Source organism: Mirounga leonina, unplaced genomic scaffold (assembly GCF_011800145.1).
Source record: "Mirounga leonina isolate KUSES-001 unplaced genomic scaffold, KU_Mleo_1.0 Mir_165, whole genome shotgun sequence".
In the NCBI taxonomy this organism is placed as follows: Eukaryota; Metazoa; Chordata; class Mammalia; order Carnivora; family Phocidae; genus Mirounga; species Mirounga leonina.
Window position 1 is genome coordinate 5,290,542 of NW_023270415.1, and position 27,998 is coordinate 5,318,539.

At 40.1% G+C, this 27,998-nt stretch overlaps 1 long non-coding RNA gene across 1 annotated transcript; it reads left to right on the forward strand.

Moving 5' to 3' along the window:
• Window positions 1-1,853: 1,853 nt before the first annotated feature.
• On the forward strand, window positions 1,854-13,517 carry LOC118014816. The gene is made up of 2 exons (XR_004680387.1): window positions 1,854-1,893; window positions 12,942-13,517. It is a non-coding gene; the product is annotated as an uncharacterized LOC118014816 (long non-coding RNA).
• Window positions 13,518-27,998: the final 14,481 nt, after the last annotated feature.

The window sequence follows — 27,998 nt, forward strand, 5'->3', positions numbered from 1 at the left end:
AACTTTAATATCTCAGTCCTAGCAAACTAACGACCAGGGTAGATGCTGAATTGCTCACATCTGTTTCTGGGTTCCTCTCTAGATTGGGGACCACTGGACTCAGATGCCTCCATTTCAGATCAGTCTGACCTGTTGACACATTTTTTTATTATTTGGATTTCACTTTTCTGGATTCCTTTCATAACTTCATTATCAAACCTAACGTATTAAACTTACTCTGTCATGATTTCCATTACTTTTGTGTGGCCAGGGGCAATAGTAGAAATATATAAAGAGTTAAAAGTGATAAATCAAGATAAAACTGTTAAATGATGTATGTCCTATCTTCAGACTTTTCCAAATGGTGATGGAGAGGGCCAGGTGTGAAGTTCCAGATCTGGGACTCACCCAAATGCCCCCTGGAATGTGGTGGTGGAATGAGGGACCTCTCCTCTTCCCCTGTCACCCTGGAGTCCATGACCTGCCTAAGGACACAGACTGATGTCCAGGCTCACCCTCTGGAGAGTAGACCCAAGGAAGAGAAGTGCAAGTCTCTGAAAAGGAGCGGGCACATTGGGAAAGGAATTCTATTCCTCATGCTTAGAGTGTGAGGAGGGGGAACCCAAAGGAGGGCCTACAGGGTAGTCCCAGGGTCTGAGTCCCTTTCACCTAGATCTAGAGACGGGGCTGCATTTCAATTTAGTCTCCAGAAATAAATTGATGAAGTGCACCTGGGTGGCTTAGTTGGCAACTGCTTTCGGCTCGGGTCATGATCCCAGGGTCCTGGGATCGAGCCTCACATCGAGCTCCCTGCTCAGCAGGGAGTCTGTTTCTCCCTCATCTTCTGCCCCTCCCCCCTGCTCATGCGCACTCTCTCTCTCTCAAATAAATAAATAAAATCTTAAAAGAAAAAAGAAAGAAATTGACAAGTACTTAGCTCTCATTGAGCAACTGACTTATAATTCCTGCAGTTTCCTGGCATGACTTGAGATACATGAGCTTAATTGGTTCACTTCCACTGTTGTAGCAACATTCTGCCCTTTGGTCTTCTAACAAACAGACCCTGCAATTGGGCAGCCCCAGGCCCTATCTCATGTGCTGCAGGGGTAGTAACCAGACTTCCTCCCTACAGGCAGCATCACCTGCACCGCCCTTCTGTGTGGCTCAGCCACCTCTCTTTCAAATTCCATCCACAGCGGCACCACGAATACTGGGCTCCTGGGCTGGGTCAGGACCCAGTTCTCCCTTGTCATTTCCTACACAACTGGCTGAAATCCAGAGCCTCCTGCAGTGTATTTCCTTGTTAGGAAGGAAAAGTGGGTTGAATGAATTTCAGTTTAGATTATTGAGATTATGCACCTCTTTACATTTTGTTCTTTTTTAGTTTGGGATTTTTTTCATTGTTTTCATTGTGTATTCAAGTTAATTTGCTAAAATATTTATATATTTTACTTGAGTAGTAGCTTTTATAAGGTATACTTTTAGGTGTTTCTAACTCATAAGAAATGCTGTTCCATATATAATTAATGGCCTTCTTAAAATCTTTGAGGCCTTTATAGTTCATCATGACAAGGTAGTTAATGAAAATTAATCTCCTGAGAAAAAGATTGTTTATAACTTTAAACAAACACAATTTCCTACAACCAATGTGCTTAAAATGTAGTTTCTTATAACAATCAGATTCTTAAGGTTATAAACCCTTGAAATTATTAAGGTGAATCTTTTATTTTTTAATTTTTAAAAATATTTTATTTATTTGACAGAGAGAGAGAGACCACACAAGCAGGTGGAGAGGGAGAAGCAAGCTCCCCGCCAAGCAGAGAGCTGGACGTGGGGCTCGATCTCAGGACCTCAGGACCATGACCTGAGCCGAAGGCAGATGCTTAAACGACTGAGCCACCCAGGTGCTCCACGGTAAACCTTTTATTTTTATGAAATTCTTTTTTTGGCGGGGGGGCGGGGCACCCGGGTGGCACAGTCAGTTGAGCGTTCAACTCTTGGTTTCAGCTCAGGTCATGATCTCAGGGTCGTGAGATGGAGCCCCGAGTGGGGGTCCATGCTCATCTTGGAGTCTGCTTGAGATTCTCTGTCCCTCTTCTTCCATCCCTCCCATTCATGCTCTCTCTCTCAAATAAATAAAGAAATCTTAAAAATTTTATTTGTCCTTTTAATGAGCTAAAAGAAGGAAAGAGTCCCACAGACATAGAACAGTTAGAGATTTAACCTATTTTTTAATAATAATGAGTAAATAGTAAACAACCTTCTTTCTTTCCTCTCTAAACAAAAAGTAATGGTCAATCTACATTGTTGTATTGCTAAAAGCACATTTGTCAAGGTTTTCAAGTGAGAAGTTTATGATTCTTAGTTTTAACTATGATTAAAATCAAGGTTGAGTCAAAGAATTTGGGGTCCATAATCATTATCATCACCTTCTTTTAGATCCTTAACCATTACAATGTATTTATTTAAAAGAACTGTTTCCTTGCCATTTCTGTGGTTAAGGTACAGCAAAGTATTATATATATTATAAAATATGTGTGCATTATGACTATTATTCTTTCATGTCTTTCCATTTTATATTGTTTTGCTGAAAAGTTTTCTTTAACTGGGTTGACTCCAACATCTGAAAAAAGAAAAGGAGCTTAATAAGAGAAATCAGCAGCCTTTCTAATCTGACCCCTGGTTTTATGATTTGAGCCTCTTAAATGGATCTTGGGTCCACTTCCTCACTCCTAAGGCCATGTTCTTGTTTAGGGATTCCCATGAAGTGAGATGCACAGCAACGTGATGAGGTCATTTTAGGTACTTCTTGGACGTAGTTTTAATTGATACTGACTCATGTAGAAAAAGTTATTCCCTTTCAAACCTTCTAATTATATAAGGGAAACATCTCAACCTAGAGCTAGTGTCTACCTAAAATCAGCAACCTCAGGCTGGGGTCCTTACCTGGCAAGGATGCCTAGCTAGGATTCAAGAGTGATTTATTTCCTTGAATGTATTTTGCTACCTATATTCTATTTATGACAAGTAATACTGTCATGCTATTTATGGTCGTGGTAACAATCTAAAGTTTCTTTTAAAAATGAGTTACTAAAAAAAGTTAAATTAAAGCCATATTTACTCTCTATATAAAAATAGCAAAGATGGGGGGCACCTGGGTGGCTCAGTCAGTTAAGCGTCTGCCTTTGGCTCAGGTCATGATCCCAGGGTCCTGGGATCGAACCCTGAGTCGGGCTCCCTGCTCAGCGGGGAGTCTGCTTCTCCCCCTCCGTTTGCCCCTCAACCCTACTTGTGCTCTCTCTCTCTCTGTCAAATAAATAAATTAAAAAAAAAAATTTGCAAAGATGGGAGCTAATCTTTCAAGTGTAGGAAGCACTGTTCTAATTCAAACCCTTATGAACTCTCATAGACTGTTGTAAGGGCTGCTTACATGTTCTCCTTGCCTTCATTGCCTCCACATTGCACAAATATTTCATCACTCTAAAGCATGAATCTGATAAAGTTACTGTCTTGCTTCAGTGGTTCCTCCAGGGCCTATGGAAAAATCTAAACTCTTTGGCATGGTATGCCTACAAGGTGTTCAGCATCTGGGCCCAGCTCTTGCCATCACTCCTTCCTGTGTGCTCCATGCTTTAGCCACACCAAACCACCTGAGGCCTTGATCATGACAAAGACATGATGAAGACAAATCTCTACATCTTTGTAGATATGTTATGCTTCTATTAAAAGCAGTTCCCTCAGTTATGTGCATATAGAACAGGGGGGAGAAGATGTATGATTCTGGAAGCTAAATGTAAAAGAGGAAAGAAGACTTTTATCATCACCAACACTGGGCTAAGTCCCATTCCTAAAACAAGGACTTGGGAGAAGAGTTTTTCTAGCAGAGATATTTGATAGGGATGAAAGGGATACAAGTGTTTTGAGCTGAGGGCAAAAGTTATCTGCAAGAGGCTTGAAATGAACTGTTGATGGGAAGGTAAACGCAGATAAGAATGTCATTTCGAAGCTTCCTTTTGTTCTGTCTTTTGCCAGAAGTTAGACTTTCATTCACTTTTGGGGTGAAGCCAAGTGTATTCTGGAAAAGCCATGGTGTGGGTTCTGTAGTTGCATTTAAGGAGTGTGGTGGTTCAAGTGAGTACTCGGCAGCCTGAGTGGCAATCCTCTCTTCCTCTCAGAGTTTGGGTTGTGAGAGGATTAATTGAAGTGGCTAACGTACTTAGCACAGTGTTTGGGCACATAGTGAACTCCACAGAGCTATTTTCCATTTTCTCATGTGTCGTCACAATATTGGAAAAAGTAAAGATACAGAGTTTGGGCAGAGGCCACTGGTGCATCTATGCTTCCCTCTTCCCTGGTTTCTCCTCAAGTGTTCTGAAGCAAATCCAAGATACTACATCAGTTCATCCACAAAAATTTCACTATATAATATAATAATATATATAATATGTAAGTTGAACAGCTGCACAATATTTCACCCAGTAGACTTTTAAACAAAATCTTTATTTAAACATTTTTTTTAGCCTTCTAGATTTTTAGGTGGTAGATTTTCAACTTTTCACTCTATTTCTTAATATATATATTGTGATATATATATTAATACATATATGTATACTGTAATATGTACATATTGTATGTAATATATAATTATATATAATATGTTTATATGATATATAATAGTTCCTTCAGATTAAATTATGAGATCAAGGGTATGAACTTTTTAAGGATACTCACTTGATACATATTCCTGCACATTTGGCATTAATAAATGTTCTACTCTTACAAGCAACGTGAGCACTTAGTCTGTTTCATCCAGTGCTTCATTTCCAACATCTAGAACAATGCCTGACACAAATAATGCCCAATAAATGTTTATAAATGAGTGAATGATGCTCCTTTTACATCATTCCTGCTTGCATTCATTCATTTGTTTGACAGATATGACCCTCTAAGTTGCAGACCTCATGCCAGGTACTGGGGGCTACAGTAGCAAATGATGTTGCCCCCACTTCTGTCTACATAGAACTAACCTCCCCAGTCAGTGTTCTGGGCTGTGCTGCCTTAAGCTGGGGCCAGCCCACAGATTCTTGGTCTATGGGGAGATCAGCATGGAAATTGAGAGTGATCATGTAGAAACAGGTATGGCAGTATGATAGTAATTTTATATTTTATGAATATCATAACCAAAAAATCCTTCTGTATTTTGAATGTATTTTTAAAAAACTATTTTCCTAGTAATTTATTTTTATTACATTTTGCAAGTGCATTTGTCCAAGAAGGGGGAAAAGAGTACTAGTCCTTCACTAAAGATAGGATGGGAAGCAATGTTCTGCTCTATTTCAGTGCAGGAAGAAAAAACTAGAACTTTTCACATGTATTTTTATATATCATGAGTAAGTAAAGCAATTGAGCTATAATAGTATTCAGTTCCAATGAAGACTGTGTTCTCATGAGGTTCCTATGTCTGGTCCCTTTTCAAGCACACTTGCAAAGCCTCCTGGGAGAATAATGGGGGAGCCATAACCCCCAGGGTCAAGAGTGTCATGTTATCTCTGATTGCTTTCAGCATATTGCAGGGTCATACAGTTTGGTTGGGCCTAGTTAAATGTATTTGCAGAGTATATTCTCTGGCATTAACTAAACCACCACTGCAAAATGAACAAGAGACTAAAAATATTCCTGCAAAGAAATCACAAATTGAAATAATGGCACCAACGTAAACACAAACTAAAAATTAAAAAGTGGCAGAGCCGTTGCTCTTACAACTAAAAAAAAAACCTCTTTATCAATCATATTACAAGGCAAAAAATTAAAAAACAACAACAACAAAATGACATCTGACAATGAATCACACAAAAATTGAGGTTATCAAGAAGAAAGAGTTGAAAAATATATTTACAATGTAGTAATGTATTACAATGTAATAATGAGCCTCAGCTTAGTATCTTGACAGATATATTAGTAATCGCATAGAGGCATCACCAGAGTACAATATTTACAAAGCAGACATCCGTACGTGAAGACAATTCTCTGCATCTTTGTAGATATGTCAATAAAGATGGAATCTCTGTCACAGTCGCTCAGTGCTACATGTTGATTGTTAGAAAAAGAAAGTTAAAATCCCCATAAAAAGAGAAAATCTTCAATATTATGTTTTCCAGACAAACATTGTGATTTTTTCCTACACAGCCTTTTTGAGGTTTGCCAGTCTGTGATTACAAGACATACCCTCCCCTCCTTCCTAAGGTTCAGAGCACCTTTTCCTTGCAATCCTGGAAGCTGGTCTTAGTTGGTAAGAACGCCCACAGTTTGTATGTTAAGAAAAGAGAGTTATGATCTTGCAACTTCCTCTTAGGGATAATCTCTTTCATCTTGCAAATCAACAACAGTGTAGATTTTAAATGTGAAGGCTGTGGTCTTACCCTTAACGATACTCAATTTAATACTTCACAAAATTTCATTAAATTAGATGAAAAATTGATTAGAAGCCATTTTTTTGAGTTTCTGGATTTAAAAGCAAAAGGCAAAAAGCCACATCATAGTGGGGCTCTGGTATTTCTTTCCGCCGGTCAGAAATACCAGAGCCCACCAAAAGCACAAGTGTGTTTAGAGAAGTTGTGTTTACTGCTCTTGCAGTCTGGCAGAATGCACAGCAGGGGGAACCATGGATGTCTCAGGAAGGTGTTGGAAAGAAACGATAATAGGATTTGGGCTTGTGTTAGGTGATTTTGGAGGAGGGTTCAAACAATGGCTAAGGAATGATACTGCCAGGAAGCAGTGATTAGGTCCCTTACTCAATCTCATATTTATGTGTTGAGAAGCAAGACTACGGCTATGATTTATAAGGAAAGCGCAATGACTTATCCTAGCCAGGAGAGGGCGATGTTTGGTCATTTTGTGGTTTGAACATGATGTTTTGACAGTTCAGGCCGGAGGACAGCGGGGTTTTGCTTTTGTTTTGGTGGATCGTGGCCACAGAATGGCCTTGTCTGATGTTGGTGTGAAATGGTTTGTGTTCAATAGGACACTCATTTGTTCCGTGAGTTTTCTGTGAGTGCTGGGCCGGCTCCTGGATGTCATGGGTGTGTTTCTAAGAACTTTGGCAATTACTTTGAGAAGCTAGGAAGCCATTCCAGGGCTTGAGCAGAGGAATACCACTATCCGTCTTTTGTTTAAAAAAGACCACCTGGGATGATAGGTGGATAATTTATTTTACAATAGAGTACTTTTATATATTTCAGGAAGACAAATCTATGCATGAATCTTCCACAAAATTGCTTCAAATCCTGCTTCTTTCCGCCGGTCAGATTTTGTCAAGGCATCTTGCATTGCATCTTTTTTTTTTTTTTTTAAAGATTTTTATTTATTTATTCATGAGAGACACAGAGAGAGAGAGAGGCAGAGGGAGAAGCAGGCTCCCAAGGAGCAGAGAGCCCGATGCGGGACTCGATCCCAGGACCCTGGGGTCATGACCTGAGCCGAAGGCAGACGCTTAACCGTCTGAGCCACCCAGGCGCCCATGCATCTTAATGAATATGACAGAATACATCCTGAAGAATAACAACCCTGATTTTTGCGTGTGATTTACTTAATGTTCATTCTATAAAAATTTAACCAAAGTTTGGCTCTCTCAGACATCGTCAGTGAACCTAATCATATTAGCATGAATAGAAAAAGAAAAAGAAAGAGAAAACTACCCTAATAAGCCATTTGATTTTAGACTGTAGAAGTAAGAGAGAAATTTGTTATTTGCTTAGTCATCACTGAATTTTAGTAGAAGTTTAAGCCCCTCACGCGGATGACCCCTGCTACACATTCAAGCAAACAAATAGAAAAGCATCTCAGAAGTTAGGAGTCTCAAGGCTGAATGAGGCTTGCCCTCCTTTCTGGAACTGAAGGAGGGTTTAGAGAAGTTTGGTTTGTGCCAGTCTGCACTGTCACAATGTCATGCCAATCTGGGGGTAGAGCATGAATCAGACCAATGTGACGATCCTCTTCTGACAACTTCTTTCTCTAAAATTTGTAAATTATTCAGCACGAACAAATATTCCTTTTTAATAGTTATCATTTAAAGAGTGATGATTACATATTTAAAATATTTTAAAAAACACAGTAAAAAACATAACAGGAAGCTACCACCCATATTTAACAGATGTCAACATACTTCTAAAATTAAAAATACCCTGAGATATTTTCTTAGAGAATCGTAGGTTTAGATTGTGATTTTGCTGACAGGAAGTGAGAAGAGAAAGAGTCTATCTGATGGCAAATGAATGGAATGTGTCAGTCTAACTTAAGCACTGTTAATGACATGTAAATATTTCTACCCTATTTTCCACATCAGTGTCATCGGAAGTTTCTGGCACTGACCCACACATTGTGCTATGCTCCCCAGGACTCAGGTTTCCTACATGTGAATTATTTAATAAAACATAGTTTCCAAAGTATAAACATACTTCGGGAAAGTATTTCTGACAGGGAAGAGGCCTAAATATGTATTTCTAAAATGCATCCTTTTCGTATTTGTTATCCTCTTTTTTCTTCTTCGGCTCCTGCTATCTCTGTTCTCAGACAGTCCTGGAAGCTCTCAGTTCTGAGCGATGCCGTCTTCCTTTAGCATTCTGTTTCCCAGTTAAGTTCATTCTAAGATTTGGAGTAAGACAGTAAGTTGTCCAAAGTTCTCACTAAATCAAATATGATTCTGAAAAAAAAAAATCTGTATATACACACCATCCTATATATACACACATTATATATATTTTTTCTAAAAATCTAAGATTCCTTCTAAAAATGAGAATTAAAAGAACACGAAGTTGAAAGTTGGGGCATTATTGTTGATTATGACTTGTGATTTTATTATGTAGTTAATATATGGAATTTTGTATTTGTTGATTGATATTTTTCACTATATTGAGAATATATTCACTTTGTATTCTGAATTAAAAGAATTAAATCTTAAGAATTGATTTCTCTCTATATCTGTCTATTGATCTACCTACCTATCTGTCTATCAAGAGAGCTACACCTCCCACGCCTCTGTTTCTATAACTTCACACTTGAGAAAATGGAAACATCAGGTGACGGTTCCTGTCACATGGCCACATTCAGCCACAGTCATCAGTATTTTGAGAAACAAAACTAATTTTGATGGCTTTTATGACTTTCATGGCTGGGTCTGGCCAGACTTCCCAGCATCATATTTAGGCTCCCCTGTTAGCATATATCCGATCACGTGGCTATTCATCATTCCGTGGAAACTGTGCATGTTAAGTTTCTGTTCTCCTTTTGCTAGTTTTTTTTCCTACATGAGATCTCTATTCTTCCCTTTTTGCTTGGCACAACGTTACACGTGCTTCAAGGCTCAAGTCAAATGTCACCCTCTCTCCGGGTAGAATGAGCTCCCATCGTGGAGTGTACAACCTCTTTAGCATTTATCCAAGTGTGCACACTCAGGTACATAGCTAGCTCCCCAAGGAAGCCTTGTCTTGTTAAAATAGCACAGGCTTTAGAGCACAGGGCTGGAGCTCCAGCACTGTGAACTTCAGCTCTGTAGACCGTAGGTGCAGCTCTTCTATGCAGTGAGAATAATCATACTTGCCTTGGGGTGTTATTGTTAGAAGAAAAGGCAATCAATAGACACATTGTGGGGCGCCTGGGTGGCTCAGTTGGTTAAGCGACTGCCTTCTGCTCAGGTCACGATCCTGGAGTCCCTGGATCGAGTCCTGCATCGGGCTCCCTGCTCAGCAGGGAGTCTGCTTCTCCCTCTGACCCTCGCCCCTCTCTTGTGCTCTCTCTCTCTCATTCTGTCTCAAAAAAAAAAAAGACACATTGTTCTCCATCCACACTGGTTGCTTTATGATTGTCGTAAAGTTCTACTCATGTCTGTGTCTTTGTATCCTAGTACCTAGCACAAAGTCTAGCTATAGCATACTCTCAAATATTTCTTGAATGTATGAGAGAATATGGACACAGTGATTAAATCTAGAAGTTGACAAGAATGCAACTAAACATATTTACGATGTACTCTATTAATATCAATTACATAAACTCTAGCAGGACATGAGCAATGAGAAAAATCTCATCTTGTCATTTTGTAATAATATATTTTCAATTAGAAAGAGAAACCAGAATCCTAAATTCTACTGCCTTGATTTACTTGTACAAAATAATTTCCTGGATGAAACAACTGGCTTCTATCCTTTCAACTCAGAATTTTTAACTCAGAGGTCCTCAATCGTTCAAAATTTTGTTAAATACAAAATCAAACCTAATTCAAACCATTAATTACAGAGCTTCTAGTGTTCTATTCAGCTCTGATAGCTCTATTCTCTTGAGAAAAACTGCAACAATAAAAGAGTTATTCCTGTTGGCTTGGAAATTTCAACTTCTTTGGGATTTTACCCAACTCTGCATTTATTAAACCATATTTTTCCACTCGCTAGGAATAAGGTGCATTGGAGAATTGCACAGATTAGTTTGGACTACTCTGCATTTAGCATCACCAAAAATAAGCCAGAGCTGTGAACCAAGAAGAGTGGACAGATGTTATTTTTCCTGCCGAGTGTCTGTTTCTCCTTAGGTCACAGTACCCGCATTTACAGTGGGGATTTGACTCCCCCACACTGTCTCGTCTTGCTAGGATTGTAAATCAAGATGTTTCTCACTCTCCTGTGCAATCAGTGGTGACCCGCTAGGCTCCTTATCCATCCCACACTCTGTCCCCTGATGTCCAGGTGTCCACCACATCCAGGCTCCAGAGCTGCCCTTGGTTCTAATCAGCCCAAAGCTAAGTTCTGCAGTTTCCTTTCCACTCTAGGGACTTCCTGAGGGCCCTGCAATAAGTCCCTTTTTACTTGTTCCACAGAGTGAGGTCCTCTTACAACCAGAGAATCTTAAGTAATACATTTAAGAAAATTTGCAGTTAAGGGGAAATATTTTAATCTCAGCATCATCTTAACCGTTGTCGAGTACCTAGATCAATCCACTGCACAATAACAAATGTCTAATAGCAGATGGATCCTACGTGACTATGAGTGGTTGGGCAGCCCTTCTGAGCCTTGACTCTCTCATCTGTAAAACGATGATGATAAAGCAGCTAGATATATTTTTTCTATAGCTCTACTGTGAGGGCAAATTAAAAAAAATGTAACGAAAATGTTTTTCAAATCATAAAGCACTCTATAAACTAAGGTATTTATTTGCCTCATCTATTCTTTTAACACACATTACTTACAAAATAATATTTTTACCATGGGGTTATTTTGGTTTTCATAGTATATATTTTAAGGAAATAGTCAACTCTTTTCTAAAATGTGCAATCTATGTGTCTGAACATTGATAATATCCCAAGCAGGTACAATGGCTCCTTGCTTTATTTTGGTTTGCAATAATCTCCAGTATTCTTGTTACTTCATTTCAATGGGTCCACATAATAAGGGGTATATGTTGAAGAGATATTTTAAGGGAGATTTTTGAGGAAGAATGTAATAGAATTGTATGGAAAAAAATGGAATTGTAACTGATAGTACTGATCAGCAATTCCAGTTGGACTTTCACTTTTTTAAAAAGATTTTATTTATTTGAGAGAGAGAGAGAGAATGAGAGAGCACAAGCAGGGGGAGTGGCAGAGGGAGAAGCAGACTCCCTGCTCAGCAGGGAGCCCAATGCCGGACTTGATCCCAGGACCCTGGGATCATGACCTGAGCCTAAGCAGACGCTTAACCGACTGAGCCATCCAGGTGCCTCAAGGCCTTTCACTTTCCATGTTGAAATGTAACCTCCGTTCTCATTGTTGTCATTCTAGAGGGGCAGTGATGTACAGGGGAAAACACACATGATTGTCAACCAGGGCACCTGAGTCCTAGTCCAGGCATTACCTTTCATTACCTTGTGTCTTTAGAAAACTGGTTTATCTTTCTACACTTTTCCCTCATCTGCCAAATAAACCTAATCCAGCCTATGTTGTAAGAATCAAATGAGAATCGTGGATTCTCTCTGAAGTGCTAAGCATTCTCAAATCATAGGGTAACATTTATCCATCCGCAATTATTGCTTGCTTACAATAAAACGTTTACTTAATACTGTTCACGTTTCAGCCATCTTATGATTACTTTCAGCTAAATACCCTTTCTTGTCTTTTTTTCCTAGGACATTCTATGATTGATGGTAAAAAAATAGAACTTGTACTCCAGTGCCTACCATAGTGCTTACATGTAGTAACTGTCAAATATTTATTGAATGAATGATAGAACATGTAAGCAGAGATTAAATAAACGCATTGACAGAATGCAACTAAAAATACATATGATATGCTCCATCAGTATTAAGTATACAAATTTTCATGGGACATGAGGTACACTGAAAACACTGAGAAAATCTATAGATCACTGTTATTACCCAAGGTTACCCAGTGTGGACACAGGCCAGCAGCAGCAACAGCCCCGGGGAGCTTGTTAGAATTCACATTCCTGGCCCCACTCCAGATGGACTGAGTCAGAAGCCTTGGGGCTGGGGCCCAGGAATCTGTGTTTAGTAGAGCTTCCAGGGGATTCTGATGTCCACTTAAATGGGGAGACGCTGATTCAGACCTTCCCCTTCCAGTTACTCTTATTTATTTATTTATTTTTAAAATTTTAATTAATAAACAAATTAACTATTTTCTAGTTTTATTGAAATATAATTAACATATAACATTGTGTAACTTCAAGATGTACAGCATACTAATTTCAGATATATGCATAATTTGCAAAATGATTACCACAATAAGGGGTTGAGGTTAGTTAACAGATCCATCCACTGACTTTTTACAGTTTATTTTTTATTTTTGTTTTTTGTGGTCCAGTTATTCTTCTGTATGCCAAATGTAGTTCTTCATTTTAGTAGTAATAACCATAATCTTAATGGTAATATAATAATATTGATAGTATAATAATAATTATAATATTTTTGCCCCCTCCTTCCTTTAGGCTAACATTCATCAGGAGCCTGAGTAACCCAAGTAAGATAACTTCACTCTTTTTCTCAAAACCGTCCAGAGGCTTCCTGTTCTCCCATGGAGCAAGATGCAAAGCACTTACCATGACCTACAAGCTCCTCATGAGTGGGCCCCGGGCTGTTGCTTGGACAACTCTCTGCCAATCTCCTCTCCGATGCCTCTTTTTCAGCCACCTTGGCCTCCTCCTTATTTCTTGAACATCCCAAACATGTTCCCGCCCCAGGGTCTTGGCACTTGCCAGCTCCTTTACTCTCCCCCTGACCTTTGCCTGATTGGTTCTTTTCTTTCTTTTAGACTCTGAGGGAATGCCAAGTTATGGGTAAGGCTTCCCTGACCACGCTCCCTAACTAGACCCCCTTTTCCATTGATCGCCATCTGACATGCTGTCTCCCTCTGTTCCCCAGGACAGTGTTAGGCCCATGAAAGAAGGGGCTCTGTCTTTAGGCAGATGTTATTTCTCCAGAACCTAGGGCCGGGACTGCCACACAGGAGATAATTGGTTTGCTAAATGAAAGAATAAAGTACTTACTGTGTGCCCATCCTCCAACACTTGCTGAGTTAACCATACCTCAGATTTACTAGGTCATGTCATCCTGTGAAATTTTGCAGGTCATGTTCAATAACCCAAGTCTCAACTTCCAGGCTGCCCAGGCTGACCCCTGTAATTTCTGAGGGACCAAAATATGTGCATTTTGTGATGCTGCCTCAGGGATTCCAATGTGCAGCGGTGGTCAAGGCCCTCAACAGCAGTCGCTTACCCACACTACCCCTGCACCAGAGCCCTCGGTGACAGGAGCCAAGACACAAAGGATGGGAGTATGGGGGTGGTCAATACAATATTAACAGTGTGTATTAGTCAGTGTTCTTCAGAGAAACAGAACCAACGGGATGTGTATATACATATATACACACATGTCTGTCAATCAGTCAGTTGACCAATTGATAGATAAATAAACTTTAGGTAAGTCCAAAATATGCAGAGCTGATGGCTGATGTCCCAGTTCAAGTCCAAAGGCTGGAAGCTGCTGCAGAACCAGGAAGAGTCCATGTTCCAGTCTGAAGACTGTCAGGCAGGAGAATTCCCTCTTATTTGGAGGGGGAGGGAGGATCACTGTTGTTCTAGTCAGGCCTTCACTGGCTGGATGATGCCCACCCACATGGGGGAGGGCAAGCTGCTTTACTCAGTCTACCAATTTAAATATTAATCTCATCCAAAAACACCCTCACAGACACACCCAGAATTATGTTTGAACGAATATCTGGGCACCCCCGTAAAGCTGACACATCAAAGTAACCACGTCGTCACACATATCACCACTGGGCTTTGTGCTTCTAGGTTTGTTTTCATTCCACTTAATTCCATGAATATGTTATTCATATTCAGACATAAACACAAAAGTTTTATTTACTATGACTGTCAGCTTTTGGATCTCCTTTGTAATAGCTCTACGGAGTCTCTCCTATGCGTCCAGTCAAAATATTGGCTATGAGCCTTTGGCTATGCACAGCTTCCTCTCTGGAGGTTTTCCTCCACTATAAGTGTTCTATAAAACAAAAAAGGAAAAATAATTACTTAACTCCTGAGAATAATTTTTAAAAATCATGCAAAAATATCTTCACATGAATCACATTAAATTCTAATATTTCCTTTTGAATTGAAGATAAGATTCATAAGTTCCTCTTTTTCCCCTGGAAATAAAAGGAAAAGTTTGAAATGGAAAGACAAAGCCTTTGGATGAGGGCAATGCTCAGTGGGGATATAGGTGCTGATGAGGAGAAAAAAAGCAAAAGGAAATGTAGATAAGATTAAATTTCCTTACAACTTGCAGCCCATTGACAAAGAGTACAATATTCCTCCAGGAACTCCCAACTGTCTTAATGTTAATGCTTTGCTAGAAGGAAAAAACAACCTTAGCTTTACAATAGCCAGGCCTCCAAGATCCTGTAAGTCTTCTTTAATATTTGCATATCCTTTTGGAAACTTCCCTTATCTCTGCCCCTCCCAATTTAAAAGTATATAATCAATTGCTCCTCGCAATCCCAGTGCAGCTCTTTTTGCCCATTGGTCCTGTCCCCGTGCTATAATAAAAGGAACTTTTTGCACCAAAAATGTCTCAAGAATTCTTTCTTGAACATTCGCTCCCAGCTCATATCACATCAGGTGTCAGGCAGCCCCTACCTTGTGAATTTTCACTTTGGCTCCTTCACCACCAAAATGAAGGTTAGAAGCTTAGAAAGGCATAAGCCCACAAACTCTGTGTGAATGGAAGATGCTTTTAGTCTGTCTTTGGTCAGGAGAACAAGTGAGGAGTGGCCACAAAGCAGATGGTTACTAAAGGAAGGCCTCAGAACAGATGCAGAACTGCAAGTGTCTGTAGGGGGGCGGGGGGGAGGGCTGATAAAGGACAGGCCAGCCCTGCCTGGGGTCTCAGGAAGGACCTCAGAAGCGGAGCCAGCAGGTGAAGAGGAAGGCTCGGCTAAGAACAGGAGGAGCATTTGGAATGGTGTAGTAGCTGGATCCTAGATTCTCCCCCTCCTCTGCTCTGTTCTGATGTAGGAAAGAACGTTAGGGTTTGGGACCGATGGCCAAGAAAGAATTCTTCAGACATCTTTGGTGCAAAAAGGTGGTTTTATTAAAGCACGGGGACAGGACCTGTGGGCAGGAAGAGCTGCATCGGGGTCATGAGGAGTGGCCCATTATATATTTTCAAGTTGGGAGGGGATAGGGATAGTGTTAAGTCTCTAAGGAATTTTGGAAGCAAGGTTTCCAGGACCTTGAGGGAGCTAGCTATTGTTGGGAAAAGGTCCTTTATTACCATCTAATAAAACCTTAGTTATGAGACCCTTCAGATGTATATCGGTGGGCCATATGCTTGGGGGTGATTGCCAACATGTATCTTGGGGGGTTTAGAGATAAAGGAAGCTTCCAAAGGAATTTTTATATGTTAAAATAGACTTATAGGGTCCTGGGTGGGGAGGTGGGGTTCAGGCTAGGATTGCCCTTTGCCCTTGGCAAAGTATTAACATCCGGGCAGTTGAGTCCCTAGAGGAATGTCATTCTGCCTGTTTCAAGGACTTATCAATGGGCTGTAGGTAGTAAAGAAATTTAATAATTTTTCTTCTGCCTTTGTTTCCCACATCATGTTCCACAAGCACCCTTTCCCACAATGGCATTAGAAATTTATTTTCTGATAAGAATGAGTCACATTGGGCTCAAACTCATCAGGCTTAACACAGGGTGGGATGGGGATGAGTTAAAGAAATCTGGGGATGAATAGATAAAGAAGATGTGGTATATATATACAATGGAATATTATGCAGCCATCAAAAGGAATGAAATCTTGCTATTTGCAATGACGTGGATGGAAATGGAGGGTGTTATGCTGAGCGAAATAAGTCAATCAGAGAAAGACAAACTGAAGGTTGCTGGAGTGGTGGAGGGTGCGAGGGATGGGGTGGCTGGGTGATAGACACTGGGGAGGGTATGTGCTATGGTGAGCGCTGTGAATTGTGCAAGACTGTTGAATCACAGATCTGTACCTCTGAAATAAATAATACATTATATGTTAAAAAAAAAAAAAGAAGAAGAAGATAACAGGAGGGGAAGAATGAAGGGGGGGAAATCGGAGGGGGAGACGTACCATAAGAGATGATGGACTCTGAAAAACAAACTGAGGGTTCTAGAGGGGAGGGGGTGGGGGGATGGGTTAGCCTGGTGATGGGTATTAAAGAGGGCATGTTCTGCATGGAGCACTGAGTGTTATACACAAACAATGAATCATGAACACTACATCAAAAACTAATGATGTAATGTATGGTGATTAACATAACATAATAAAAAAAAAAAGAAAGAAAGAAATTTGGGGAACTGAGAGATTCCATAGGTGAATGGGGAAATGTTCATACTCCTCTCCCCATTGGCTCCTGGCATTCCCTTCCAGGTGGGGCACTGGGGACTCTTCTCTGGAGAAACCAAGCAGCCTCAGGGAAAATGCCTGAGATAAGGGACTTATGAGGCTCCAGGTCCCCAGCTGATTCATCTTCAAGGAAGCCCATTCCTTCCAAGTCCTGCCCAGAGGGAAGTGGTTTCAATAGGTTTTTCAGTGTCTCATTCTTAAGTATGAATTAACAGCCAATACCAGCAATAAAGTCATAAAATCAATGAATAAAAAAAAGAAACAAAATAGGAAAATAACAAAGGAACTCAGTGGGAAAATGATAATAAAGATATAAGAATAAAACAGTAAAATTATACTTAATGCTCTCAGAGAAATAAGAGATGATATTTTATTCACGTAAAAATATCAGAAGGAACAAGAAAGAACTCTGGATAATAAAATATGTGAGAACTCAAACTAAAAACAGTTAAAGATTCAGAAGATAGAGTGGAGAAAGCCAAGCAGACGAAATGAAAATAAGATGGTAAAACAGTGAAAACTGGGAGAGGAAAGGTAAGAAAAGTAGTCTGTGAGTTCCAGTGTTTTTTAGAGAATTTCTTTAAAACAGAATTTTTCTCTAGAAGAGAGAAAAATCTTTTTTTTTTAAAGATTTTTTTTTTTTTATTTATTCATTTGAGACACAGAGATACAGAGAGAGAGAGAGAGCATGAGCAGGGAGAGAGGCAGAGGGAGAGGGAGAAGCAGGCTCCCTGCTGAGCAGTGAGCCCGATGCGGGGCTCCATCCCAGGATGCTGGGATCATGACCTGAGCCGAAGGCAGACGCTTAACCATCTGAGCCACCCAGGCGCCCCGAGAAAAATCTTTTTTTAAAGCAAGTTTTTTTTTTTTTTTTCCAAAACTGAAGAAAATTATTTTTGGGGTTGGTCTAGCCTCTCCTCCCACTAACCGAACTCCCCAAGAGAATGAGCAATACAGGAAAGAGTCTAAATGTATTGTGGAATTAAAATAAATGTTTAAAGCAAAGACGAAAGATAGGAATGCTCTGATACTTCTGAAGATCACACTGGAATTGAGAAAGACAATGGAGACATACCTTCTAAATTACAAAGGGCAATAATTCTAACCCTTGAAGGCAGAGCAGACAACTAACTCCATACATGGGAATTCTCAAAAAGCTTACCACTCAAATACGCTCCCAAAGAAAAGCAGAGGCCTTCTCCCAGTATGAAGGTATCAGTCAGGATAGAGTAAGATTCCGGTTCTGGAGAACAAGTGAAGTTGACAAAAGTCCCAGGGAGACAGCTGAGCAGCGGAGCTGGGTGTCCAGTTCCTACTGGAGCCTGAAAACAGGGCCCTCCCTGCAACAAGAAAGCAAACTGATAAACTACTAGATGAGCTGGACTACATGGAAAATCGTGTTCAAAATGTTTAAATGATAGTGTTAGGAAGCTTATGGATTAGTAATTAATAATAGGGATGTAGAAAAATCAAGCTGATGGAAAAATCAGTCAATTAATAATATTGTACAGAAAAGAAAATGTATTTATAGTATGCTGATTAGCGCAGCAGTGAAACAATACTCACAGAGGGTCAATAAAAGTATTTACACACAACGTTAATGATGAAACATTGCAATGTGCTTATACTGGGAGGAAAGCAGGAGAAAAATAGGGGTAGCCAGCATAGAGACGAAATCCCCATCCTTCACAATCAGATGTCAGTAGACCATAGCGAACCAAATAAAAAACCTTTTCTAAAACTGGAAATACAGAGGTAAGCGTTGAGGAAATAGTTAAATGAATTGAACGTGGTAGGCTCTGAGAAAGATACCCAGGGATGAAAAAGGGAGGGGCGAAAGATTGGAGGTTTTCATGTGTAAATGCATCACTTCAATGGTTCAAAAATCAATTTTAAATAGATATGTTTCAGTAAAAGTATAACTTCTTATATTTTTTTAAAATATTTTTTCTGTATCTCCTATATTTTCTGTAATTTCTTAAATTAGGAATCTATGATAAAAATATTCCTCAAACTGGTTTTGTAGTCATAGGCTTGTATCAGTCCCGGAACCCGAAGCGATCAGTGATATGCTCCAGTGAGGACCATTTTAGGAAGATTTAACAGAAGGTTACTTCCTAAGGAATGGGCTGGGTGTAAGCAACCGGCAGGGCTGTCCACAGACTGGAGGGAAAGTCTTGCACAGCCAGTAGCATTAGGGAGAGCTGGAATCTAAGGGAGGATCCCACTCGCAGGCTGGGGAAGATGCAGGAATAAAAATTCGGCTTCTTTTCCCTTTATCTGCCCTCCCGCTGGGACTCAGGAGCTCTGGGAGTTAGTGCGGGGCTTGGGGGGAAGGGTGGAAAAGAAGCACTGGAAGGAGCACACGGAAGTTACCTGCAAGACAATGGAAAACGATGGACTACTACCAACCCCAACCGGTGCACCTGAGGCCTGGCTGTCAGGTGCAAGGTTCTCCAGCTTAGCCCTGCCAGTGCTGTTTGAATCAGGACAGTGACACCTGTGACATCTGCAGCATGTGTGCTCTTCCCTGGATCTTATCTCTTCCAGCTCAGTCCAGCCCTCTAGACTTCGGTCCCTGGGCAACTGGCTTCAATTTCTGAATTTATGGGGGCTTTGGCCTTCTTCTCCTCTGCTAATCTCTCATTGTGGGCTGCATCGCTGATCATGATCTACTTGCCTGAAAGGCAGGCAGCGTGGAATGATGCCACCGGGTGAGATCAAACCCTTACTGTGAGTGCCAGCTCCCTGACTTTGGGAAACTGTTAACGTCTGAGTCTCATTGTCTTCTATGAACTGGGGAAAATGCTTCCTACGTTTTCTATGAGGGTTAAATAAAGAAATTTATGGAAAGCAACTAGCACAATGCTCAATAGTGAGTGCTATTTCCTCTTATTTCACACAGTGAAGTTATAAGTTATTAAGAGAATGTTTCATGGGGTTGGTGAGGGTAGACGTGATGAACTCCAGGAATCAAGGGAGAAAAGTTTCATGGCAGAGAAACTTCCAGTCTTTTTAGAAAGGAGCCAAAGAAAACGCTGTGAGAAGTAAGGCCTGAATTATTTTACATTACAGCACAGGTAATGGAATAACTACTGTGCAAATTTTGGTTTCCTCATTTTAAGAATAAGACTAATCATGCTAGCACCTATTTGGGTTGCCATGACAACAAACGTGCTAGTACATTGAAAGTGCTTAGAGCAAGGCTAGGCCCACAGAAAAACTCATGCCAGTTATTTTCAGGGGGTTTCCTGAGCCTTTGAAACTTCCCCCATGCTTGCTACTTTCCAAATCTCTGTTGCCTTTTGGTAAAATAGTAGTAAAAGCCCAAATAACACAGTGTGTTTTTCTTTCCCAAGAAAGTAAGGAAAATGGGAACTGGAAAAATAAGAACAGTCTCTAAGCCAATCTTTAGAGAAGAGAGGAAGAATGCTCCTTGAGAAAGGCAATATGCAGAAAGAATGGAAAGAAAACTCAATTTTTAGAGATCCCAGAAAAAAATTTGATCTAGGTGGCCTATTTGACAGGAGGTCCAGGTATAATTTTCTGACCCAAGAAAATGAACTGCCCATCTGCAGTTCCCTTCCGCACGCAATTGTCTTGTGCGTTTCTAAAGTTCTTCTACATCTAGTTCTATGCCTTATGCCTTAATGCAGTGGGCTAGCTCAGTAATATGTCTTCAGCCAAACAAGCAGTGTATTTCATCCTTTAGGCTCACCATTTAGGCAATTATCTCCGCCATTCTCATACTTCTTTGATGATGTGTTTCCATCTGTCCATTGTCTATTATCTCTTCAGTCTTTTTGAGTAATGGGTACTCCTGACTGGGGTGATGTGTAGTCTATAATCATGTTGGTGAATATATTCACTATATATTTAGACTTACCTGTAATTATCAAGTAGAATTCAATGTAAGGAGAAGGTAAGGTGCATGCAAAATATTTACGGCATCTTCTAATTGCCTGGAGCCTTTCTTGTCTTTCAGTTCTCCCATTTATCTTAGTGTAGAAAAGTTCACTCAGCAGATATTTATTGAGCATCTTCTATACACCAACTACTGTAAGGCTGGGGAGAGAGGCTTTAAAGATAGGGATGCCATGTTTGTAAAAATAGCTGCAAGTGTATGTAAAGGAGGACAGTATTTCAACTACCAAGACACTAACAAATTATTTGAAGAGTCTTCTTACATCAGACCTAGACAGTGGACTGTGTTTTTTCCAACCCGTTTATTTGTCTCCCCTAGAGATCCACGGGGATTGTGACACAGCAGTCTATATTAAATTTGTGAGGAATAGCCAAGAAATTTTTTCCTTAAAAGCATTTATGTTAACCACAGTTGTGATGAGAAGATGGAGACAAAAATATCACACTGAGATGGTAATCAATTATGATTTCCTGGGTTTTTCAGCATAAGCTCCAGAATCTCTTAAAATCAAATTGTTGATTTTCATTATTCTTTTTACATTATTTTTGTATTAAAATGCACTATTATGAACTATTTCAAATAGTAAAATAGATATATCCACAGTTTTTAAGAAATACATAGTCAGGGTCTGGAAACACTGTAGTTCTCAAGTTGAAACAGCTGTGAATGATGAAAGTACTTGCTTCTGGGGTGAGCAAACAGTATTCAGCTACTTAATCCTATTATCAAAGTGAGTTAACAAAATGCAATTTAAATAGTACCAGTTCAGAGCTGCTAGCAGAGATCTGAATAATGAATGTGTGGTATAGATTTCTGGCATCTCTGGCTCTAAGCAAATACCCACTAGTTTCAGGCTTTCTAATGTACGTACGCTTGTGCGCGCATGCGCGCGCGCATATGTGTGTTCATTCACATTAAATACATCCCTGACATCTGACTAGTTTTTCTTTTTGCATCTCTGTTGAAAGAATGCAAATCCTCTTCCAGTAGCAAACCTCTTTTAGTAAACTAGTACTTAAATTTGTCCTAATTTTCAGGAAGAAAAATGAAATGATGTGCATAGATTTGGGTATTGATTCTACACCAATATCTTTGTTGTAAAAGTTTATTTTATTAACTCATAGCATAATGTTTAAAGACATGTCAGACATGCAGTTTTTGACTCTATAGAAAAAATGGGAATGAAAATTAATAAGTCAAGGGGCGCCTGGGTGGCTGAGTCGTTGGGCGTCTGCCTTCAGCTAGGGTGGTGATCCCAGGGTCCTGGAATCGAGCCCCGCATCGGGCTCCCTGCTCCACGGGAAGCCTCCTTCTCCCTCTCCCACTCCCCCTGCTTGTGGTCCCTCTCTAGCTGTCTTTCTCTCTTTCAAATAAATAAATAAAATCTTTTTTAAAAAAAGAAAATTAATAAGTCAAAATGAAGAGAAATAATAATTATAATATCAAAAAGAGATCAGTAAATTTTATAGGAGCTCAGAAATCACAATCAGAAATGCAATTTATGGAGAAACAAAAGATTTTATATAGAAAAAAGTCTGAACAATAAAACCTATTTTCCATATTATCCTGATATAGTCATAATTAACCTTGTTCCAAAATTTAAAATGAGTCAATCCTACTAAAGGGTGTTTTGACACAAAGAGTTCTTTTCTAGAGGAAATAAATATGCCTAATTTTCAACACACTTAAAATAGAATTAAATGTCCGATGAACTTACTGTGTAACTTAGCACCAATTTATTGAGTAGTTTGATGATGTTGAACTGGTAGCCTCGAGTCAAATATTTTTGATTTTTAAATTGAAATCACTGGGGTGATGATACCCTTACTCTGTCCCTCTTACTCTGTACCTAACATAGCATTTTCTGGTATCACATATCACAAATAAGAGTAGATCTTATTTTTACTTGTCTGATTTCCTGCTAGAGTCCAGACAAGGAGCTCTAGGGGCACAGACCATCTCTTTTTATATTGTATTTGTTTTTGCATATTTAATGCATAGTAAATCCTCAAAATTTTCAGTGGATTAATAATATATTTGTGCAAATCTGAGGTCAAAGTATATTCCCCACTATTCTTTCCTCAAGTTATATAATTATCAGCCAGTTTTTGAGTAACTGCAATGATCTACATATCACATATTTCCAAGAAAGTTTGAGTTAATCTAACAAGAAATCCACAGTATATCATTATCGTGAAGCTTTTGAACAGTAGGAGTTATACAGCACATAATGGCTTGGTATAGATAATGCTATCCTGACTGCTAGAGAAGGCAAATAAAAAAACAAAAAATAAAAACACAAAAACATTACCTACCACTGGGTATTATAGTATAGCTATTCTCAAAAAAAAAAAAAAAAAAAGGCCATTACTATTGACTCTGGATTTGGTTTCTGACTTTTAAAAACTTTTAAAAGTTTTTCTTATACCAGTTCTTTTATACCTACCATTTTTTTTTTCCTACTGAGCATATTTCCCCTTCTCCCATCAAATAAGGATTGTATGAAGATCCCGGTCAGGATTATCTTGGCCTTTGGATTCCATTAAGGTCATATTTAGAACTTGGCTAGAGCAAAAATCTGGCTCCCACACACCCATCCCTGACCAGCATTCTGTTTGGCAAAGCCTGCCAGGTGCCTGATTGCTCAGAGAAATGGGATGGGATCACTCAGTGTGACAGTCAGGAGAGATTTCACAGATCACAAGTGTTTGGAGAGACAAGTCAAAACTGAGCCATGGAAACGTGGCCTGCCATCGTCCCACTAAATGGGGGTGGCTTGCCAAGCAGGAGTCCAAGGTCACATGGTGGCACTGCTTTTTTGGACAATAGCCCAATAAAAAGAAATGTCTCGAGGTATACCACTGGTGTATATAATTTTTTGAGAAAAAAAATCCAGACTCCGTTCTTTACCTGGTTAGCTAGCAAGCACAGGGAAATTGGAGTTTAACATGACTTGGTAGATAATAAGCCTCTAAGTAATGACATTTTTACAGTCCGTCCTCAAAGGAGTACAATGCCAACTTTGTTGTGAGGCAGATGGTGGGGAAAAAGGTGGATGTGAATCTGATCATTTAGCAGGCAAATTAATTTATGTGACAATAACCAGCCTCCAAATTGGGTTTATTGACTCATTACATTTTCTCCCTATGAAATTTAGTAAAATGCCAAACTCTACATTTTAAAGGAGCTGAAGGTTATTTTCTCATTTTAAAAGGGGGCACATTCAGTATAGTTAGGATCCATACTGACAATATTTCTACAGCTTCAAGTTAGTTGGTGATTTTTCTGTAGTTTATGGATAATGTGTTTGCAATAAAATTACCGTCCCCAGGAAATCCTTAATCTTAAAAATAATCAATTATTTAATTGCTGGATCACTTTTCTTTTAGAAGCTCAAGTAATTTTCTTTTTTTAAAATGATTTTATTTATTTATCTGACAGAGAGAGACACAGCGAGAGAGGGAGCACAAGCAAGGGGAGTGGGAGAGGGAGAAGCAGGCTCCCCGCTGAGCAGAGAGCCTGACTAAACCACCCAGGCGCCCTCAAGTAATTTTCAAAACAAGAATAAAACAGACCAGTAAAACCTCATATCAGTTTGATAAGTGAAAGAAAAGAAGCCTTTAAAGGGGAATGTGGTGAAAATTTTAATGTCATTTTTAGCTACTCTTTGAGTTAGAAGAGTCTGCTTACTACGCAAAGTTTGTCTCATTTGATCTGCTAAGGCTAACTTAATGAAGAGGAAGGACTTTTATTATAAAAAATCAAGAAAAGAGGGTGCCTGGGTGGCTCAGTCGATTAAGCGTCTGCCTTTGGCTCAGGTCATGATCTCAGGGTCCTGGAATCGAGCCCTGCATCGGGCTCCCTGCTCAGCAGTGAGTCAGTTTCTCCCTCTCCCTCCGCCCATCCCCCTCGATCGTTCTCTCTCTCTCTCTCTCTCTCTCAAATAAATAAATAAATAAATAAAATCTTTTAAAAAATCAAAAAAAAGAAACAAACACAGACATTGTTGATGAAACTGGACAGTAGAGTGTGCAATAAATTCTTATAACCCATATATTAGAGTCGCTGGCTAAGTCCTTGTAGGATGACAATATCAGGTATGCGTGGGCTTTCTAAGGCCAGCCGGCTTAGCATGCCGCCTTGTTGCCCTGACAACAGCTGACGCCTCTTTGGACAGGTGTATGCTTTGCCACACCAGGGTTCACCCAGCCCCAGGCTCCTGGACCTGCTCCTCTTGACCCTTTCAAAGCCACATCTTCTTAAAACTTTCTCACTGTAGCTTTTGCTTATCTCTACAAGCCAAGAAAATTGGGTAGAAATTTCCTTTTTGTCTGCAATATACAAAAGTAATTGGTATAGTAAGCACACTTTAAATTTATTTTTTAGCAAAAATATCACAAAAATATATTCTTGTTGGCAAACATTTGAATGGCATAGATGGATATAGGCTGACAAGGGCATGTTCCCTTTTCCCATAGAAATGATTTGGGGGAGATGCCTTTGTATTTATGAACACAGGGGTGTACATGCACATTCTGATTATTGCCCTATTAGTTTTTTAAATAAGTAGGCTGGTATTATAATGTTGTTCTCTGACTGGTATTATTCACAGAGCTACATGGGATTCTTGAAATGTTGGCACATCACTACAGAAGACCATAGTCTTTTCATAGCTCCTTAATATTCCAAAGTGTGAATGTATTCTATTTTGTGTACTTGGGTCTTTTTGTTTTCTTCTCTGAGATGGATAAAAGACACATCTTCCCTGTTGTGGACAAAAACTCTAACTTCATCATTTTCTTATGTCTTGCCCAGAGGAACAATCTGGCAGGAGATACTGGGAAATAAGTACAAAAAAGCATAACAAGGACTAACATTCCTTAATTTATTTAGAAAGCAGTTTAATCAAACAAATTATTTCTATAAAATGTTCTCTGCCCAGTATGTCCCCTAAAACACTCATGCTATTGAGACCTCCTCCTGGCCCAGGGTCTCCCCCATAGCCTGTCTGGCTCCTCTTTTCTGTCACTTTCTAGCTTTGAGCATGACCTCCAGACTCTTCCTCCTGCAACTTGGATCATGACATCTTGTGCTCAAAGATCACTGGTGGCTCTCGCAGTGGCCAGATTTAGACTAAGCCTGAATTGCTGTGGTGATACTTGGGGCCCTTCACAGGCCAGTCTCAGTGGGAGTCAGGGGGGCTGTATGCTCTGACCCATTGCAGCTGATCGTCTGTGACATCACTGGTCACCTCGGCGGCGGAGCCTCAGTTTCCTCATCCATGAAAGGAGGGATCTGACTGCATAACCTACGTGGTTATTTTCCATTGTAAGACTCTAAGCATTTCAGCATTGATCAAAGAGCTGAGAAATTCTGTCTGCCATGCCAACTCTCAGATCAGCAGTATATTTCATCTTCACTCCAGCACAGTTTAAGATCTTTTGAAGGATTTTGCTTCCATTTTAAACATATGAGTATTGATGCTTATTGAAATCTGAAAGCCGGATGGGACCCGGCTCATTTTCGCATTCTGGCACCACTCACAGCTAGTGACATGAGGTGCTTTTGCCAGCAAGGCCTGTTTTAATCAAAAGCTTTCATCTGAAATGCAATTCACAATTTCTGGGTGGTAAAGAATAATTCCCCATGGGATGAATGTACAAAGCTGTAATGCTGAGCGCTTTAAATACTTTCGATAGGAGGTAAAACTGATTTCGTTGAGCAAACTTGTATCAACTGCTCCTTGCAAGTCAATCTCCTAAGGACATGGGATGAACAGGATGAAGTTCCTGCCCACGAATAGCTTAGAGTCAAGTAGCAGATAAGCCATGAATATATTAGATGTTCTAACATGTTAGAGTATAGTGAATGCATTACAGAAGACTTAAAAACTCTAGGAGTTCACAGAAGGCAGAAAATTACTCTTGACTAGGATGCAGAGGGAAACATTCATGAAGAAAGTGGAATTTGCGTTGCATAGTTTTTTGCTTTTGTTTTGGTTAGTAACAATTAAGGGGCTTATGGAGGAGGAAGTTGAAACTAAGGTTTAGAGTTCCCTATTGGTGGGGACTCCAGTTTTCTCCCCCTCGCCCACTCCAGACGTCACGGTTAGCTGAGTTTCAGTGATAAACCTGGTGAAATCATGACTTCCCTGGGGCATATGTCCCTGGGAGTCTTAGCTGTGGGAAAGCTGGGTATGGCAGAGTTTCAAACAGAAATGAGAGAGCTGTGACACCATTCTTCTTAATTCACGACCAACCTGGCCATAGCCAGTAAAAGTTTTGCTACCACAGTTGAGGTTTGAGCAGTGATAATCATGCACTCTTCAGACCCTTCTCCAAGTCTATAACCAGTGGAGAAGCAGATGCAGAAATCAGACAGGTGGTCAAAATGATATTTTCTGTCCTACTGATGCACCTAAGGGGGAGCATGCAGATGGCATCTGGCTGGTAACCCCATGCCCCCTCCCTCTCACCCTCTCCCTACCTGCCTGAACTGACTCCACCTCCCTAGCTGGAGGCCTTCCCTGGCAGGCTGGAGGGTTGACTGAATGAGGGAGAACAGGCTGGAGGTCAGGCAACTACCTGCAGGGGAGGGGAGGGGTGAGCAATGCAGACAAGCTCAGTCCCCTCTCAGAATTCTCCAATCGGAGAAGCCATGCCTCCCTCGGGGACACTGAGTGTGGGATAGAGGCAGAGGCCACAGGCCAAGGGTGTTCTGATATAAGTGCTCAGTGGAAATCTCCAAGGCATGAGGAACATTCCCTTGGGTTTCATTTTCTACACCAGGCTGTGGTTTGATTTCTGGATGGAGGAAGCCATTGGTTTAATGTTTCATCCTCAGCCTGGCTCTAGCTTTCATGAGATGGGTGCTCTGACACCCAGGTTTGCCCGCATCACTCCAGATGACCTCAGTTGTCCCAGCACAGTGCCTCACAGCACCCCCTTGTGCTCCAGGACAGTGCTGTTTTGAGACTGACAATTCCCTTCCTGTTGTGTTCTCCAGCCCTGGTCCTGCCCGGCTGAGAGTGGAGTACAGATCTCCAGACACTATACTACATAAATAAAAGACCAACTAAAAATGCATCTTTCTATAACACCAGCAAATAGAAATGTTCCAAATTTGACCATGGTGAATTCCTGTATATTAATAGATTTCCAGGGAGAAAGTAGAAACTCAAAATGAT